Consider the following 16,928-nt stretch of genomic DNA (forward strand, 5'->3'; position numbering starts at 1 on the left):
TAAAGATGTCAATATGAAAACAGTGCCTAGCAAAAAAGATCATTTTCTAATGAAAGATTGTCAGTTTGACATAAATAGGGTATATTTAATATAGTATGCAATCATGTTACAATTATACATGACATGGCTCATTTGTGAAATCATGGCTCAAAAGTGAAATCTTTCTCACTTGCAATTTAAAAGTCATAAGATTTATGATGTAGTTGCATTCCAACTTCAGCCTATTAATTTAGAAAAAATAAAAACTTGGGTCAATTGAGCTACAATGTAACTGAAATGTATTTATAATTAATTGATGCAATTATTTACATGGCTCACCAACTGGTTTAAAAGGTCACAAGCAGGAATTTCACACCTGCAGGAGAACACATGTAATAATCCTCATAAAGTAATATTATGAATATTCATGATTTGGGAATTGATTGTCAAATTAAATGCCAAATTGAGTCAGTCTGACTTTGTTATTGCCTAAAATGGTTTTTATATTTCTTTACTGTTAACATGGAATTGTTAACACTAAAACTGATTACACCTTTAGTAAAACTGAATTGAATTTTTAAAAAAATATTTACCCTAAAAGTATCTTTTACTTTATATTAACATTGAAAAGCTATAGGTGCAAAAATGCACAAAGTTAAATTTAAAAATATATATACATATCTCGTGACTTTATTCTTGAATTATAGAAAAATATATCTAACACCATATATGTAAAAAGATAGACACATAAAAATAAATATGTGATTTCTGTACAAAACATGAGTTTAGAAAGGTCTAAAAATATGAAGGAGAAATAATGAGACATATCTTCCTATGTGTTAAATTTTAAATAAAAAATATAACTGTCACTTGCATAATTAACAATAGAGAAAAAAGCTTATAATTAAATCTTACTTTTCTATATAGTTTATAATCTTATAAGTGTCTTTCCACTTAAAAAAAAATCTTGCCCTAGTACATAATTATACCCATAGTTAGAAATATTACAACTCCTCTCTGAATATCTGTTTTTATAAATTATTCCTATGAAATAATGCAACTACTAAAATTTACCAATAAGTCTCACTATTTTGCCACTCAAAAAGCAAAAACTTAGGTCAATTGAAAACTCAACGGAATTTACTTTTTCTTAGTATTTCTGGTGTTGCCTCACACTTTTTCAGGCAGTTTTACATTGGAATTACTAGCTACCTTCATATTCTACATTCTTTGTGTGTGTGTGTGGAGATTACTTTTTTATTTTAATTAAAGATTTATTTATTTATTTATTTATACAAGCACTGGGTACAGTCAGAAGCGCAGGAGGGTGAGAGAATTCACCAGAGCCAGAGCAGGGAGCAGAGCAGGCAGAAGGACCGAAGTACACTGCTGAGTGGAGCAGCGGGCTGCCCACCATGCGGGACCATCCTCTGGTGGCCGGGGAGCAGCCGGGGATCAAACTGGCACTGCAGAGGCAGCGAGCAGCTTCACAACCCAGCGCTCAACCGCTGCGCCACCGGGGAGGCCCCCATTTTCTACATTCTTAATAGCAAAGATGCTACCCTAAAACATAACAGAAGTGTCCTAACACTCTTCATGGCTTTTCTAGAATATCTTAATTTTTTATTTCCTATTCCACAATTATAATCTATTTGAAAGTATTTCAAACATAGTTTTATAGTCATGTCTTACAGAATTTAAAAACCAGGTTGTGAAAAAAGTTTTCAAGTGAAAGAGACACAAAATTCTAAGATTTCCATTACCATAAATAGAAAATCATGCCCACCTTGAAAATAAAAATTGCAGGGAAGAAGAGAGCAAAGTCTGACAAACAGGGAGTAGAGGAGTCACACAGAAGTAGGGAAAGAAAAAGGCAGAAACATGTTCCATTACATAGTGAAAAAGATAGTGATTATAAGGGTAGAAAAGGGTCAGAGTAACAGTGACCTCACTATCCATCACACCTTCCCAAAAACAAACACAATCATGGAAAGACACCAAAATGCACACTAATACCTACACAAGAATGCAAAGCTCAAAAACTAGAAGTAGCTGGGAGAAATGATCATCTGTAAAAAGGCCAGAGAAGGGACCATTGAGGACAGCAACTGCTTTTCCACTCCACTCCTCTTCCATACAAAAATAACATCTGTTCTTTTCCTGACCATTCTTCAAATTTTCACAAAATACATATAAAAAAGAATGTACGGCCTTGGCTTATCAAAATGAAAATAGCACATTAAGAGCATAAGATATGAGTAAACAGATAATTATCCAACCAGTAACTGATCTAGAAACCTACATATCACATAATGTTAGTTCACATGATATAAAAGTCTATGCACATGCATATTTAAAGTAAACTACCATAAAGAATACAAACCTTCAATAGCAAGACCACTGTTTTGCCTCTAGAGGGCGAACTTGGTCTTCCGGAAAACTCTAGACAAGAGAAGTTATTTTCAGACTTTACCAAAAAAAAAAGTTAAGTTAAAACTTAAGATGATGAGATAGCAAAGATTCCCAACATTTCCTAGTTAATAATGTCCTTAGTGTCTCAGTACTTTTTTATTATGTCCCCTAAACCAATAGAAATATCTAATCACTATTAAATAGTTATGTCCAATAAAATAAGGATCGAAGTCCTAATGCTGAGTAACCATTTGAAATTTAATACACATAAATAGAAAGGGAAAAAAAGTTTTAGTTCAACTGTAAATAACCACAATTACTAATTGGGTGTGTATATCTGATGTGTACTTTTAATTTCACAAGTCTTGAAATCAGATTGAACACCATTTTACCCTCCTTTCCTGTTCCATACTGACACTTGCACAAAATAATTATCGCAACCTCAAAAAATATCAGATTCACAAAGATATAATGCCACAGAAAATAATATAGTGCCATTTAATAATGAAAGTGTATACTACCTCAAGCTAACAATATATACCTATCCAAAGTTGTGGGGCATCACTGAATTTCTCCTGCACAGTAGCTGCAAAGTAGATGTGCATGTGCTTGGGCACACAGCTTGAGAAGCACTGCAGTTTAAGTTCCATAGTCATAGTTTTATGTACCATTCTATACATGTACTTGGTAAATAAAATTAACTGTAACAACTGGTTAAAGATCTAAAAATTATTTTCTTATATATTTTTGAAGTTAATTAAATGAATACTATTAAATCCTTAAAGAACGAACTTCTATAATTTGAATGACGATTACTGGCTCGATATGATTATTTTTATAAATGCTGGTTGTATTCAATCTGTCCACTACAACTGAGAAGAGAAAAAGTTTATAAAACATATGCTTTTGAACATCTCTGAACTTAAATATGCTAGACATTGATTCATTCCCACTGCTTCTATGTCTCACTGATCTCCTAGGGACTGAGGGGCAAGTTAGGAGTAAGTAAGACTGAAAATTCTTAAGAACTCAAGTATCGAAGTATCAATAAAATGATCAAAAGCATTGGCTCCTAAATTACCAGAGAGAGATCTATCTACTCACCCATCTCATCAAGGCATTGGTTTAGGCAAAACACCAGAAAAGTGACCAAGAAAATAGTTTAGCTTCATAGTCTATCACCCAGTTTTTGCTTTCTATTGTTTCATCAGTTTACAACTACCTATATTCATAAAATCTATGCCAATGGAAAATGTTACCATGTTCAGTTAGAATTTTTACAACCACAAAAGATAATTAAAAATGTGTCCTGTTTATTTAAAGAAATAGACCTTAAGATTACCACAAATACTGTAGTCTAAAACTGTGCATGTAGGAAAACATGAATGAAAATTACCAAGAAAAGAACATTTGAAAAGCTAAGATAAACTGTATAGCTATATTAGTACTTACCTGCTGAATGATTTTGGAAGTTTTCTGAAGATTTTCTCTTGGAGGGACTTTACCAAATAATTTCCAACCAGGGGCACTATGGACAACTGATTTGAGATCCTTTGTCCTTTTTGGAAAAAGGTTTCTGAAACACAGAAAAGTTACATGAATTTTGTTTTTGGTTACCAGGGAAGTACTTAATTTTTAAAGTATGTTTATTCCCATGACAAATACAAAAGTTTTAACTAAAATAATTTTTACTACTTGTGACTGTTAAATTAATAAGACTCAATTACAAACACCTGGCTTATGCAGGCATACTAGGAAAATCAGCAGAGAGATATTAAAGAAATAAGCAAATATGGAGAAAAATAACAGCCATAAATAAAATGGACATATTTGCACTGAACAGCTATATAGTTTACATGTACTTGACAATAAAAGAACTTAAAAACAAAAAAGTTAAAGAGAACCTATGCATCCATGCATCTACCGAACCCCCATGGTGTTAATGTGTATATGTAAATTGTTTTTCTGAGGATAGCCAAGGCTCTTCTTGCTTCTGCATCTCCATACTGCTTGTTAACAGAATGGATGCTATCTGACCACATGTTAGCCAATCAATTTCTCTCTCTTTATAGTTGCCTTTGTAAATAAAACTTTGTTTTCTATTTAAAAAAAGAGTAACCAAGGAAGAAAGTACCTCTCACTGAAAATTTTTAAAAACCTGCACAAGATTAAGGATTTTTTTTACCTATTACCTTTATGTCTTAACAATCAAACAAGGTATCTATTGCACATGTAAACAAAGATGAAATTCAAAACACATATTCATAAACACACCATGGGCCAATCAGAAAAGTACTGATGAATCCACCTGGAAAATCAACCCATCATCTTAAGGTGTGATATAAATGATTATAAAGAAAATTTTGGTTTGTACAAATAGCTCCAAACTGAAGTCCCAAATAAACTGGCTTATCTACACTCAAAATATCATGCAAATATGGAAATATAGTGATAAGGAGGTAAACTTATAGCACAAAATGTTCAGGCTTTTCTTTAAAGTTAGAGAGATATCAGTGGACTCCTACAAAATCATGCAGGTTAATAAACACTCATTTCCTTGGTGAGCAATGGAAGAAAACAGATGACAATGTAGAGTAATTTCATTTACAACACTCAAGAGTTCATCTCAAGAGACCATATAAAATAACTCAATTGTCTATGAAATCTGTAGGTTAGAGATTTTCAATAATGCTTACACTGAAAACTGGTATATGTATAACAATTTCAAGTCTCAAAGGATGACCTATAAATTTAAACAAGGCTTGATATCTTGTATGCTGTTTATCAATTTATTACCCTGCAGCTCTATAATCACCCTGCAATATAAGCTCTGTAATACAGACAGAATTTCTGAGCTTTTCCTTTAATATAAACATAAAATTGTTAAGCTTTCTCAATAGAAGGCACTGAAGGGACATTAGAGAAGTAAAGGGCTCTCCTCTGGTTTCTAACTGCTGCAGAGTAGGTTAGTGGTATGAGGTGTGAGGATGTAGGCTGGCACCCAAAGTTTTCCTGCCAGTGTCAATGTACCTATCCCCTGTATAAGCCCCATCAGCACACCTGTATTTCCCAGAGAACTCTCTCCAAGTCTTGCTCCCTCGATAAGCCCTTATGTGGTCTGCCTACACTCCAAGTATGCTATCCAGTCATGCTAATGACAGGAAAAAAATGTCACCATGGTTTATGCAAAGAATTCTTGAACATGACATCAAAAGCATGATCCATAAAAATTTTTTAAAAATTGACAAAGTCACACCTAAAACTTAATGTTGTAAATCAATGTTACCAAAATAACAGAAAAAAATTGATACTGAACTTTATCAAATTAAAAACATTCATAATTCAGAAGACATCACTATCACAAAATGAATGAATAGGAAGATGTAGAGCATTCCTTCTACCAAAGTAAAAACTGAGCTGGAAAGAGCAGCTGAAATTAACCATTTTAGAACTTAGAAGGTACATGAAGGCAGAGGCTACTTCTGTTCCCTCATAAGGGACCAGGATGTATGAACCAACTACCATCCTCATTTCTCATTCTCCCCCTCCTGTAACAGTGGTTCCTAGAATGACTGACACTACCAGGAAGGAACAGTTGGGACTATGCCCTTCTAAAGTTAGAGGTTGGACATTTTGGTTGTTCTGGCAGTGCCCTAAGGACCAACAGACACCATTTAGTTTCAGTCCTTTCTGCAGCAGCAACTTCCACTGTCAGAACTTGAGAGAGATAACATTTTTTGTCCCTCTGTTTAGAACCACACATTTAAGGAAATCTTTCTCAGATCACAAGATGACTACAGAAATAATAGAAGAAAATTGTGACCCACTTCGAAAGTATTACACACTTTTTTTTAAAAAAAAAGATTTATTTATTTATGCCTACAAGAACTAGGATACAGGCCAGAGGTGTGGGCAGTGAGAGGATTCACCAGAGACAGAGTGGGGAACAGAACAGGCAGATTGACTGAAATGCACTGCTGAGGAGAGCAGCAGGCGAGTCAGGAGAGGTCTGCTGCGCCATGTGGGTAGCTCCCTGGCCAGGAATCGAACTCGTGCTTCAGTGGCTGCAGATGGTTTCATAGGTTGTGTCTTAACCCCTAGTGCCACCAGGGAGGCCCAAGTATTACACACTTTTGCTGTATACACTAACGTTGAATCATTATGCTGTACAAATGAAACTAAAATGTTGATTATACTTCAATAAAAGATGTAATAAAGAGTAATCTCATTATCAACAACCCACTACACACTCTAAGGAACTAGAAAAGAGCATACTAAATCCAAAGCTAGAATATAGCAAATTTAATAAAAAACAGAGTGAATAAATGAAAGAGAATGGTTAAATAACAAAGAAAACTTTAAAAAACAAAAGGTTGTCTCTGGAAAAATTAACAAAATTGACAAACTTTAGCTAAGTATAAGATTCCAATTACTAAAAGCAAAAATTAAAGTACATTACTATCTATTATCACCACAACTATCTATGCAAATACTACAAATAATTATTTACAATCAAATCAGATAAGTAAAATGGGAAAAAAATCTAGAAATATACTTACACCAAAATGGTAGTATGATCCAAGAAGACAAAATCTGAATAGACTTAGAAAGAGATTATCAGTAATCAAAAATCCCCCAACAAAGAAAAGCTGAAGACCAGGTAATGTGATTGGTGAAATTTATCTAACATTTAAAGAATACCACCAATCTTTGTCAGCTGAAAAACTCATTACAGGAGACAAGTATCACACTGATACAAAGACACATAAAGACAGTACAAGAAAACTACACACCAATATCCGTTATGCACAAATCCCTTAGCCACAAAAATTCTCAACAAAATGCTAATAGAGAATTTAGCCGCTATTATAAGGATTATATACTACAATCCAGTACAACTTATCCATGGAATAAAAAGATGGCTCAATATGTTGAAATCAATCAAGACAATTCACCAAAGTAATAGAATAAAGGGTTAAACACAATCATTTTAAGTGATGTAGGGAAAAAAATGACAAAACCTGACTCTTCTGTGACAAAAGGATCCTTTTACAATATATAATAATTAACTCAAAATGAACCAAAAGATCTAAATTTAAGGGTCAATAAAACTCTTAGAAGAAAACACAGAGGCAATGCTTCATGATCTTGGGTTTGGCAATGGTGTCTTATGTATGCCAAAAGCAAGGACAATAAAAGAAAAAAATGATAAACTGAATTTCATCAACATTAAAAACTTCTGGGCATCAAAAGACACAATGAGAGTCAAAAGACAACTCACAGAACAATAGGAAATTATGCAAACATTTATCTAAGAGTCCAGTATTCAGAACATCTAAAGAGCTCCTACAACAATAAAATCCAATTAACAAATGCATAAAGGACTTCCAACATTTTTCCCAAGAAGATCTAGAAATGGCCACAAAGCACATGAAAAGATACTCAATATTCTTAGTCATTGGGAAAAAGCAAATCAAAACACTTATTAATCATACCCATTAGCATGGCCATAATTTATTTTTTTTTTTTTTTTTTATTTTTTTATTTATTTTTTTTTTTTATAGAGGCATGCTTTATTTATTTGTTTGCTGGTTTGTTTGTTTATACATGCACTGGGTACAGTCAGAAGTGCGGGAGGGTGAGAGAATTCACCAGAGAGCATGGCCATAATTTAAAAAGAAAGTTAAAACCAAAATAACTACTATTGTAAAGATGCACAAGCACCTGGTGAACATGTAAAATGGTACAGTCATGGCGAAGATCATTTTGCTGGTTCCTCAAAATATGAAATGTAAAATATCTGAATGACCCACAACTCCAAACATATAGACCTGAAAGAATTAAATACTGGTGTTTGAATAAAAATGTGTATACTAATGTTCATAACAGCATGATTTACAATAGCAAAGAGGTAGAAACAATGCAAGTATCCATTAATAGATGGTTTGATAAACGAAATATGGTATATGCACGTGTTATGAACTGAACTGTGTCTCCTCAAAATTCCTATGTTGACATTCTCTCAGTCCCTTATAACATGACTATATTTTGACAAGAGTGACTTTAAGGAGGTAATTAAGGTTAAATCAGATCTATTGGTTGGCCCTAATACAATCTGACTGGAATACACAAGAGGAAGAAACATCAGGGAGACAATTCAAGAAAAGAGGTCAACTGAGGACACACAGGGAGGCAGCCATCTACAAGTCAAAAGGAGAGGCCTCAGAGAAAACTGAACCTTCAGACAGCTTCCAGAGTTAGCAAATAAAGTTCTGTTGTGGAAGTCCACCGGTCTGTGGTATTTTGTCATGATACCCCAACCAATGTAATGCAGCATACAATGGAATATTAATCAGTCATAAAAAAGGAATTAAGTTCTGATACATGAGGTAGTATGGGTGAACTTTAAAAACAATATGCTAAATTTAATAAGCCAGATAAGAAGAGAGAAAACATTAATAAATAGAATCAGAAATGGGGAAGAAATCACCACAGATAGCACAGAAATACAAAGAATTATAAGAGATTACAATGAACAATTATACAATAAATCTGATAACCTTGAAACAATGGACAAATTTCTAGATCAATTTAGTTTATAAAAACTAAACCCATGAAAAAGCAAGAGTTAAATAAACTGATGACACGCATGGAAATTGATATAGCAATTAAAAAAATTCCCCCTAAACAAAAGCCAAGAACCAGAAGACTTTACAAATGAATTCTATCAAATCTTTAAAGAAAAAACAATCCCCTTCTTGCTCAAAGTATTTCTAAACATTCAAGCAGGAATACTTCCCAATTATGATGCCAACATCACCTTAATGCCTAAACCAGATAAAGACAGACAGCACAAGAAAAGTACACACCAATAACCCTAATGAACACTAATACAAAAATCTTCAGCAAAATACTAGTAAATTGAATTCAATAATATATCATGAGGATTATTCATCATTATCAAGTGGCATTTATCTCAGGGAAGCAAGAATGGTTTCATATATGTAGACCAATGTAACACATTATCATCAACAGAAAGAAAAAAAATCGTATGATTATATCAATAGATGTAGAGAAAGGTATCTGGTAAGATTCAACACCCATTTATGATTAAAAAAACACTACAGGGCCTCCCCGGTGGCGCAGCAGTTGAGCGCTGGGTTGCGAAGCTGCCCACAGCCTCTGCAGTGCCGGTTCTATCCCCAGCTGCTCCCTGGCCACCAGAGGAGGGTCCCACATGGCGCGCAGACCTCTCCTGTCGCCCGCTGCTCCCCTCAGCAGTGTACTTCGGTCCCTCTGCCTGCTCTGCTCCCTGCTCTGGCTCTGGTGAATTCTCTCACCCTCCCCCGCTTCTGACTGTACCCAGTGCTTGTATAAATAAATAAATCTTTTAAAAAAACACTACACAAGATGGAAATAAAAGGAAACTACCTCAACAAAACAAAGGCCATATATTACAAACCAAGAGCCAATATTCAATGGCGAAAACTGAAAACTTTCCCCAGAAGATGTGGCACAAGATAAGGATGCCCATTTCACCACTTCCATTTAACTCAGTATTAGAAGTTTTGGACAAACACAGGAAGTAAAGGTAACCCAAACAGAAAAAGTAGTGAAATTATCACTATTTACAGACAACATGGTATTATTTCTAGAAAACCCTAAGAAGTCCATCAAAAAGTTTTTAGAAACAATAAATGAATGCAGCAAAGTGGCAGGTTACAAAATCAACATATAAATCCATAGCTTTTTTATAAACAACAACAAACAAGAAGCAAAAGAAATTAAGAAAATAGGCACAGCAGACCTGTCCTGACTTGCCCACTGCTCCCCTCAGCAGTGTACTTCGGTCAGTCTGCCTGTTCTGTTCCCCACTCTGTTTCTGGTGAATCCTCTTACCCTCCACACCTCTGGCCTGTACCCCAGCATAAATAAATAAATCTTTTTTAAAAATACCATAAAACTATTAAAATAATGAGACAGCTCTGTATAAAAAAAAAGAAATTAAGAAAGTAACTCCATTTATAATTGCTTTAAAAAGATTTAAATACCTTGGATTTAAATACTCAATGTAACAAACAAGGTAAAAGACCTAGACTACAAGAACTATAAGATATTATTAAAGGACTTAGATAGCAACATAAGGGAATGGGAGGCTAGTCTGTGCTTATGAATGGGGACAATCAATATAAGCAACATTATCACCTTGCCTTAAAATGATACAAAAATTTCACAAGATCCCCATGAAAATCCCACAAATATTTTTCCAAGAAACTAAAAAATACTGAAATTTTGGTGGTGGGTGAAATATGGTGGCAATACCTTATGGGAGTATCCAAACATTACCTCAATTAAAAATTAATTGATTCTAAAAATATATTGAAATTTACATGGAAATACAAAAGGCCTTCAGTTACAAAAGTAGCCTTAAGAAAAAAGGTAAGAGGGCCGCCCTGGTGGCGCGAGGGGTTAAGCACCACACTATGAGGTAATCCACAGCTTCTGCAGAATGAGTTCAATCCCCATGGCCAGGGAGCAACCCACAAGGCGCAGCAGACCTCTCCTGCCTCGCCCATGCTCCCCTCAGCAGTGTATTTCAGTCAGTCTGCCTGTTCTGTTCCCCACTCTGTCTCTGGTGAATCCTCTCAACCCCGCATCTCTGGCCTGTACCCCAGCTTTTGTATGCATAAATAAATAAATCTTTTTTAAAAAAAGAAAAAGAAAAAAGGAGAGAAATGGTAGTATCACATTACCCGACTTCAGACTTTACCATAAAGCAACAGTATTAAAAACAACAAATAGCCAAAAAGTCCAGAAATAAAACCATGCATATGCAGCAATTAATTTACAATAAAACACTACAAACATTAAAGTATAGTAACCTTTAACAAAAGGTACTGAGAAAATTGGTAAGCCACACATAAAAGTTGAATTACTAGCTAACACCACAGACAAAAATAAATTTCAACTGGGGCCTCCGCAGTGGCGCAGCAGTTAAGCGCTGGGTTGCGAAGCTGCCCACAGCCTCTGCAGTGCCGGTTCGATTCCCTGGCTGTTCCCCAGCCACCGGAGGAGGGTCCCACATGGCGCGCAGACCCCTCCTGCTGCCCGCTGCTCCCCTCAGCAGTGTACTTCGGTCCTTCTGCCTGCTCTGCTCCCTGCTCTGGCTCTGGTGAATTCTCTCATCCTCCCGTGCTTCTGACTGTACCCAGTGCTTGTATAAATAAATAAGTAAATCTTTAAATATATATATATATATATATTGCTCTCAAAAAATAAATAAATTTCAACTGGATTAAAGATTTAGATATAGATATAAGAACTACACAAAAAAAAATACATAGAAGAAATTTGTCAAATCACTGGGGTTACATTCCATGATACAAATAATAAAGGTACCTTGGTGAAACCTTCGGCAAGGGAATTGAAAACAATTTAGGGCAACTTCAAGTTAAAAAGCTTCTAAACAGCAAAATAAAACACAGGACAATTAAATAGACACCCAACTGAATGGGAAAAAGTATTTATACAATCTATAGTTGATAAGGGATTAATATCCAAGATACATTAAAAAACTCGTACAATTTAACAATAAAAAAGTAAATAACCCAACAAATAAATGGGCAGCAGATATGAACAGACAATACACCGAAGAGGATATCTAGAAGGCCAAAAGACAAATGAAAAAAAGTTCATTATCGCTCCAATAAGAGCCATGCATATTAAAACTTAATGAGATACCACATCACACCCATGAGAATGGCACATATTAAAAAGGCCCAGAAACTTGTGCTGGAGAGGATTCGGAGAAAAAGGAACTCTTCTTACACTGTTGGTTGGAATGTGAACTGGTAAAAGCATTATTAAAAGCAAGTGGATTTACCTATAGAAAAAAAAATATCAATAAGACCTGGTAATCTCACACTTGGGCACATTTTCACATAAGATGAAACCATCAACAAAAAAAACCCATATGGTTTTCAATATTCACAGTATCATTATTTACAAAAGTTAGGCCAAGGAAGCAGCCTAAATTTTCTTGTATCAAAAAGATGTGGTACATACATACCATGGGATATTGTACAGCCACAAGAAAGTGAAATGCACCCATTTTCAACAAAATGGAGGGAATTTCGGGCCTCCCTGGTGGTGCAAGGGGTTAAGACGCAACCAATGAAGCTATCTGCAGCCACTGTAGCACAAGTTCGATCTCTGGCCAGGGAGCTACCCACTGGCACAGCAGACCTCTCCTGACTCACCCGCTGCTACCCTCACAGCTGGCTGTATTTCAGTCAATCTGCCTGTTCTGTTCCCCACTTTGTCTCTGGTGAATCCTCTCACCTTCCACACCTCTGGCCTGTACCCCAGTTCTTGTATGCATAAATAAATAAATCTTTAAAAAAAAAATGGAGGGAGGGCCTCCCAGGTGGCGCAGCGGTTGAGTGCTGGGTTGCGAAGCTGCCCGCAGCCTCTGCAGTATCGGTTCAATCCCCAGCTGCTCCCCTGCCACCAGAGGAGGGTCCCACATGGCGCACAGACCTCTCCTGCCGCCCGCTGCTCCCCTCAGCAGTGTACTTCGGTCCTTCTGCCTGCTCTGCTCCCCGCTCTGGCTCTGGTGAATTCTCTCACCCTCCCCCGCTTCTGACTGTACCCAATGCTTGTATAAATAAATAAATAAATCTTAAAAAAAAAAAATGGAGGGAATTTCAAAGAATTATATGCAGCAAAGCAAGTCACAATGAAAAAACAAATACTGGTCATTCATATAAACAATTTGATAATGTATAATGATTTCAAAAAGAGCTGGACATCAAGCCTCCCTGATGGCCCTGGGGTTAAAGTCTCAGTATTATCAAGTTATCACCAGCCACTGCAGCATGAGTTCGATCTCCAGTCAGTGAGCTAACCCCCATGTCAGCAGCAGACCTCTCCTGTCTCGTCTGCTGCTCCCCTCAGCAGTGTATTTCAATAGATCTGCCTGTTCTACTCCCCACTCTGTCTCTGGTGACTCCCCTCACCACCACCACCCCCAACACCTCTAGCCTACACCCCAGCTCTTGTATACATAAATAAATAAATCTTTAAAAAATCATCACCTCTTTAAACCAAAAGAGACACTCTGGGGTGCCTCCCTGGTGGCACAAGGGGTTAAATCTCAGCACTATGAAGCTATCCCAGTAACTGCAGCACAAGTTCGATCCCTGGCCAGAGAGCTAACCCACAGGGTGCAGCAGACCTCTCCTGTCTGCCCTGCTGCTCCCCTCAGCAGTGTATTTCAGGAGATCTGCCTATTCTGCTCCCCACTCTGTCTCTGGTGAATCCTCTCACCACCACCTCCCCCTCCACACCTCTGGCCTACATCCCATCTCTTATATGCATAAATAAAACTTTAAAAAATATGGGACACGCTCTACCTCTCCCCTTCTATCTTTCCTATGTACTACAATAATCAATTTCTTAAATTTAAATCAACACTACACTAAAGGATTCTTGGCAAAACAGACAAATGTGTCCAAAAACTCACAATTTTTTATGGATTCTGGAGGTAGAGTTTGACTGTATAAATGGGATTTATACAGAAGTGTTGGGGTAAGGGTTGCTCTTACTCTGTATTCCTTACATTTTGTAGAGCAGGGAGGGATACCCTCTCTCTGTCCCCTTATTTATCTCCATTTGAGGGTTTAATTTTGCTGACAGACAATGCTGCCTAACAGTAGAAAGAATTCAATTTGTTCTGCTTTCCAAATATAAGCCTACGCTTCCTCTTAGGCTCTGTCACCCACCCCACAGGAAAGGCAGTGACTCGTTGTACAAACTTAATTCAGGTGAAGTATTAGGAGGCCCACTGAAGCCAAAAGCATGTCTTTCATCCAGATTTCATTAGTTGTTTTTTTTTTTTTCTTCCAGATTAGTATTAAAGCTGGTATTCTGAGGTCCCATTTGTTTGTGTCCTATGTCTTTTTTTTTTCCCTATTGATTCCAAACTCAGATGGGCTAAAAAGAAATGTTATTTACTGGTTGTCCTGAAACCCCAAGGTGAAAAGCATCTTATTCCTGTAGATAACTGAAAATACTTAAAGCCACATCTTTTTTTTTTTTTTTCCTATTCTGTGACATATCTTGTCAGCACATACAGAGAGCAGGGAAGGTAATCCACCTTTGAATTTCTGCCATTAAATTCATTCTTCACCCAATCAATACTATGTTCACATGCACATGTATCTACAGAGACACAAAAACATTTTCCATTCTCTCCACTAATTTGTGCCCACTCTTTTTACAAAAAGAACCTGAGAAAATCTGTTGCCGTTAAGAACAGCACCAGCTGAAATATGGCAGTTCAATGTTTCTATCTTACTAAAACCTAAAACAAAAAAGAAGGCACACAAGAAAAAACAGATGTGGGGATTAGGAGGAATGGGGGAAGTATGGATCTCTTAATGGCTTGTGGTAATAAAGGTTGACAAATGCCTCTTGCTTGTTAATACTTGTTAATATATGTTTAAAATGCCTGTGTTTCCGCTTTCCAAAATTTCTTCATTTCTTTTATTACATATGATATGAGTCAGACCGCTTGCCTACTATGCATTCGAGGTGTTGATGGTGCCCTGCAGCCCAATTTCCAACAGGTGTGTGGGTTCTGAGAATTTCCCCCACCGACAAACAATTCTTGGACTCCAGCAGGATGCCCAAAAATTCAACTCAATTCTGACATTATCTACCCAGAGATGGCATCAGGTGCCACAAGACAAGGGCACAGTCTCCCAAGACCACCCTCCACTTCAGACACTGAACACAAGCCCCAGGCAATTCCACACTTCAACAAATGGCCACAGATCAGGGGATCCCATGACTTCCTCCTCAGACTTCACATGCCAGTCCTAAGCCCCATATTATCCATGCTTCAAACAAAGTGGCTATGAACTAGAGGTTCCTAAGAAAACACCCACCTCAGGCTCAATCAACTTGCTAGTAGGGCACAAAGAACTCAGGAATCCATTTACTCACTAGATCACCAATTTATTACACAAGATGATAAAGAAGAGGAACCAAAAGTCAGATAGATGAGATGTATAGGGGAAGGTATAGGAAGAAAGCACAGAGATTACATGCCCTCTTCAAGTCATTCTCCCCCAAATCTTCACTTCTTCACCAACCTGCAAGGTCTCCAAAGGCCCTTCCTTTGGGCCTTCATGGAGGCTTTAGTACATAGGCACGAGTAATTATCCACCTCCAGCTACTCTCCCCCAGGAAACCTGGGAGTGGGGTTGAAGGTCCCAGCTTCTGTTCAAGTTGACAACCAGTCCCACCCTTTCTAGAGTTTCACACAAGTTATCTTCACTAAAAACAAGCAACACCTTTTCACACACTCAACACTTAAACTCCAAGGAAAGTTGGTGAACCAGGAACTGTGGATGAAAATATATTTTGGTTATCTGAATGATCACATACATTTTTCTTAAAAATCACATTGTCATAATGTTATTAAAGGATAAAGCTAACAAAAAAGGGGCAAAACTTATTTACTCCATGGGAGTGGCTGATATGATTCCTAAGGTAGCAGAATATACAGTGCTGGGGTCATTTACAAATTAGCAAACTCACTTATATATCTGAGACAAAGTCATATAAATTCCACGGTTTCTCAGAATATGGAATTTGACACTACAGAAAATTGTGACTGTTCTAGGGGAAAAAAAATTCACTGTTTTTGCCTAATGTTTACATCTGCATGACAATTTTAACTTTTTAGATTCATTAGATAAATTCTAATCATCACTTAAATGGAGTTGCACATTAAAAAGGTGTTACAGTATTCTTTCACACAGGAAAAAAACAACTTCCATCAAAAGTAAAATCAGTTTAAAAATTTAGAAATCATGACCTGATCTTCAAACTGTCTCAGTAGGAGTCAGACTGCCAAAAATATATCAACTTCCTGGATTTTGTATGTAAGTTTCCCCAAAGTATAATAATAAGCCCAAAAGAAAACATTATCTAGTGATCATGGAATGCCACAGTTGACTATATAATTAATTCAAGGAAGTATAAGTTCTGTCTATTTAAACTATATAATTAATTCAAGGACGTATAAGTTGTCTATTTAAAAGTCAGTACACTGACTACACTTGAGTATTTTGGATTAAAGATCTGGCATGTAGATTACTTACATTCTTTCCAAACCTCAATCATTTTTTACTTGAAAAAGACTTTCAGCTCATTATATACAAAAAAAGTACTTTTTTTTTTTTTGCCAGAAAAATTCCAGGAATTTTCCTTTTTAAGCTGGATCTTGTCTTTGTCATTATTACAAATCTTAAAAATTAAAAAATTTTAAAAATAATTATTTATTTAATAAACACTGTTTAACAAACCTAAGTCTTTTTAGAGATCAGAACTATCAAAAAAGAACAATTCAGATTCATTTACTCTTTGTCAAAAAAAAAGAATTTCAAGGGCCTCCCCTGGTGGCGCAGCTGTTGAGTGCTGCAGCACCGGTTTGTTCCCTGGCCACCAGCGAGGGTCCCACACACACA

The 16,928-nt window shown here is 36.3% G+C and overlaps 1 protein-coding gene across 2 annotated transcripts in view; it reads right to left on the reverse strand.

Moving 5' to 3' along the window:
- The window catches only part of TBC1D12 (TBC1 domain family member 12), an 89,082-nt gene that overhangs the window by 53,268 nt on the left and 18,886 nt on the right, over positions 1-16,928 (reverse strand). Inside the window, exons 1-2 of one of the 2 annotated variants that reach the window (XM_037497835.2) lie at positions 3,844-3,886; positions 2,363-2,421 (exon numbers count right to left, since the gene is read on the reverse strand). The gene's annotated coding sequence lies outside the window, so the exon portion shown is untranslated. Of the gene's footprint in view, positions 1-2,362; positions 2,422-3,843; positions 3,968-16,928 lie in introns of those variants that run through there. The other variant, XM_037497834.2, reaches the window with a different exon arrangement.

This window comes from Talpa occidentalis, unplaced genomic scaffold (assembly GCF_014898055.3).
Source record: "Talpa occidentalis isolate TD23 unplaced genomic scaffold, MPIMG_talOcc4v2.1 talOcc4.8, whole genome shotgun sequence".
Classification (NCBI taxonomy): Eukaryota; Metazoa; Chordata; class Mammalia; order Eulipotyphla; family Talpidae; genus Talpa; species Talpa occidentalis.